This window comes from Lygodium microphyllum, chromosome 16 (genome assembly GCF_053477565.2).
Source record: "Lygodium microphyllum isolate KBCC chromosome 16, Lygodium_microphyllum_v1.1.10, whole genome shotgun sequence".
In the NCBI taxonomy this organism is placed as follows: Eukaryota; Viridiplantae; Streptophyta; class Polypodiopsida; order Schizaeales; family Lygodiaceae; genus Lygodium; species Lygodium microphyllum.
In genome coordinates this window covers 145917453-145921561 of record NC_141150.1, presented here as the reverse complement: position 1 = coordinate 145921561, position 4109 = coordinate 145917453, and positions in this window count along the sequence as shown.

Here is a 4109-nt window from a genome sequence, read left to right as displayed (position 1 = left end):
TTGTGTTCACTTGAAATAACTGAAGGTCCTGACAGTATGAGTGTGCAGAAACTGTCAGTGGACTGAAGAGGCGAGGCGCGTAACTCAGCTGGGAGTGTGCCACGCCATGAATGCAAGGGCCCATGAAGAGGCGCCCTGAGGTTGATGGCCCCAATTGGCCAGATCTGTCAATCCAGTATGAATGTGTTTGCGCGAGGTGCGCAGTGATGGCGCACCTCCCCTTAAAAGAACTTGGGCCAGGTAAGCCCAAACTTTCTGATTATGGCCCCAATTGGCCTGATTTGTCAATCCTTGGATCATCTGGTAAAGAAGGCCCCAATTGGCCTGATCTGTCAATCCTTTGTTCAGATAGTAGGTGCGTTGTGATGACGCACCTCCCCTTAAAAATAATTGGGCCACGTAAGCCCAATATTTTCGAGTATGCCGCCGTCTTGCGAAGGTAGCATTTTTGGTGGTGCATAAAGCACCCAATAAAGGGGGGATAGCCGTTCCTTTATACTCGTGGCGACGCGAGTCTTCAGCCCTCGTCTTGGCAGCTACATCGCCAATTAACCGAGCAGCAGCCGTTCTTTTATACTCGTGGCGACGCGAGTTTGCAGCTCTTGTGATGACGCCTCCAGCGCCAAGTGCAATAGGACTTGCCGTTCGTTTATACTCGTGGCACCGCGAGTGTTGGACTGCTCTCCTCGTAGCTTGCACATAAGCCATTCTTTTATACTCCTGGCGACGGGAGATCTTTATCCTTCGCAGATGTACTCGATTCAAGTACCAATTAGTAACTGGATAAATGGCCGTTCGTTTAGGCTCCTGGCTCAGGGAGCTTGGTGTCTTTTCAGGCTGAACCTGAGAAGTGCCCGTTTCTTTATTCTCCCGCGGCAAGGAGTCTTCCAGGTAAGATATGCCCGTTCCTTTATTCTCCCGCGGCAAGGAGTCTTCAAGGTAAGATGTGCCCGTTCGTTTATTCTCCCGCGGCAAGGAGTCTTCAAGGTAAGATGTGCCCGTTCGTTTATTCTCCCGCGGCAAGGAGTCTTCAAGGTAAAGTGTGCCCGTTCCTTTATTCTCCCGCGGCAAGGAGTCTTCATCTGCACACATGCCCGTTTCTTTATCCTCCTGGCACAGGGAGTCTATGAACAGATCTTCAATAAGCATAGCCATTCGTTTACCCTCCTGGCAGAAGGAGCCTTCGAAAAGATAATCAATATGCATAGCCATTTCTTTATCCTCCCGGCACAAGGAGTCTTCATTTTGACATGTGGCCATTCGTTTACCCTCCTGGCGCAAGGAGCATTCGAAAATATCATCAATCTGCATAGCCATTTCTTTATCCTCCCGGCGCAAGGAGTCTTCAACACAAACTGTTACCGTTCGTTTATCCTCCCGGTATAAGGAGTCTTCCACATAAACTGTTACCGTTCGTTTATCCTCCCGGTATAAGGAGTCTTCCACATAACCTGTTACCGTTCGTTTATCCTCCCGGCTAAAGGAGTCTTCAACATCCAGGATGGCCGTTTCTTTATTCTCCCGGCTAAAGGAGTCTTCACAAGAAGATGTCGCCGTTTCTTTATTCTCCCGGCCAAAGGAGTCGTTTAATTGTAGCTCATGGTGAAGGACCGTATCTTTATCCTCCTGGGTCAAGGAGTGAAGGAATGTGTCCTCAATGTCTTCTATGGCCCGTTCTTTATCCTCCTGGGTCAAGGAGTCAAGGAATGTGTTCTCAATCTCATGTAATGGATACTCTTCAAACCCGAACATGACCTCCAGCAGCCCGACAATACCAAAGGGAGGGTCACCAATCCGCGAACTCGCATCCGGCTCCGTATGGCCCCTTTTTCCCTTGAGGGATTCACCCCATCGCGGCATAAACTGGTCCATGTCGGTCTTCTTCAACTGTAGGATTTCATCATCTGAACTTGGGAGCTCGGTTTCTGCCTTCACCTCTTCGAACCTGACGATGGCCTCCAGCAGCCCGATGCTACCAAAGGGAGGGTCACCAATCCGCGAACTCGCATCCGGCTCCGTATGGCCCCTTTTTCCCTGGCGGGCTTCACCCCATCGCGGCATAAACTGGTCCATGTCGGTCTGTTGTGAGGATATACAGACCGCTCTCCCTTGTTGACGATTATATTCCTGAACTGCTTCTTCTTCTTCTTCTCCGTCTTCTTCTTCTTTTTCTTCCTCTTCTTCTTCTTCTTCTTCTTCTTCTTCTTCTTTTTCTTCCTCTTCTTCTTCTTCTTCTTCTTCTTCTTCTTCTTCTTCTTCTCCTTCTTCTTCTTCTTTGTCTTCTGGCCGTTCGTTTATCCTCCCGGCTCAAGGAGTCTTCAAGGATGTTAGCGTGGAATGTGGCCGTTCGTTTATCCTCCTGGCTCAAGGAGTCTTCACCTTCTGATCTGGCCGTTCGTTTATCCTCCCGGCTCAAGGAGTCTTGATATTGTGGTCTGGCCGTTCGTTTATCCTCCCGGCTCAAGGAGTCTTCATTTTGTGATCTGGCCGTTCGTTTATCCTCCCGGCTCAAGGAGTCTTCAAATCTAAATGGAACATGCGAGTACGAAATCGACTGCATGCCATAGGGAGAGAAAAACGGTTGGGGATGGGCTAAAATTGCCTCATCCAAAACATTGCATTGTTCCAGGATCAATCCATCTGATAACAGATACGACTCTGAGGTCGTCTTTTCTTCAGCACATTCTTCTATCAAGACGTCATGAAATAAATAACTAGGCCCACAGGCCACTGGTAAGCATACTGGCGGTTGATGGACCACGGTTTCCTTTATACTCGCCCGTTCCACTACGAGTTCTTCAGGCTGATCTTCTGTCTCTGAATCCGACCCAGAGGTCGCTTGCCATTCATAATAGTCTTCGATTAGCACTCCATCTACCATGTAACTGGGCATATTGGCCCCTTGTATGTAAACTGGAGGCTTCTGGGCCACGGTTTTGTTTATACTCGCCCGTGCCGCTACGAGTTCTTCATGCTGCTTCTGCATAGATGACTCACTGTCGACGACTGATTCATAAAAATTTTCACTTCGGTGTTTTTCGGCCTCAAAACCAGTTTTTTCGGCTTCTTTCTGCTCAAATCGCCGTTTTTCGGCCTGAAAACCAGTTTTTTCGGCTTCTTTTTGCTCAAATCGCCGTTTTTCGGCCTGAAAACCAGTTTTTTCCACTTTTTTCACATAAAAATTCTGATTTTGCCGTTTTTTGGGCTCATTTTTGGACCAGTGAGTCAAAATCTCGTGTTTTTCAGCATAAAACTGCTTATTTTGCAGTTTTTCGGCCTCTTTTTCAGGCCTATCCACACTTTTGTGCTCATTTTTCAGTTTTCCTGCACCTTTCTTCTTTTTACCCATCCTACTTTGCCCAGGCTCACTCACCCGGGGGTTCATTACGCACCAGCCGAGGAGTTTGCTCTGATACCAAGTGTGACGACGACCTCTCGGTGCCGTCTTTGGGTAGGCAACACCCACCCTATGGAGCCTGCCTCATGAGGGATCACCCTCTAATCGGTAGCCCCACAGCAATGCGGAAGCGTTTTTGGAGGTAACACGGAACGCGACACGGAACGCGTCATGGAAAACCGCAGGTAACACGTAACGGGCAAGGTAACACGACACGGAAATGAGGTAACTCGATATGTATATTATGAAGTGCAACTGAGGCACGAGAATAATTACAAGAAGCCAAAAAGGCTAGAGGGACGAGAAATCACAGATAGAGGGTGGACGCTATCAACGTGCATACCACGACGCCATCATGTGGGTGAGGGAGAGGAGCACTACCCTCATAGGTGTTTTCGGCTCCAACGGCAAGGCATACCTACAAAGCCCGAAATTTTCCTTGGGGGGGGGGGGGGGGGGAGGGCGCCTCGTGACATGGCGTGTTGAGGGGGGGAGGGGGGGCCGAATTTTGGAGGGGGGGGGGCGGGGGGGGGCGCCGAATTTTGAAGGTGGGGGGGGGGCCGAAATTTTGAGGGGGGTGGGGGGGGGGGGGGGGGGGGGGGGGGGGTTGGTGTGTGTAGAGAGGGGCCGAATTTTGAAGGGGGGGGGGGGGGAGGGGGGGGGCCGAATTTTTGAAGGGGGGGGGGGGGGGGTTGGTGTGTGTAGAGAGGGG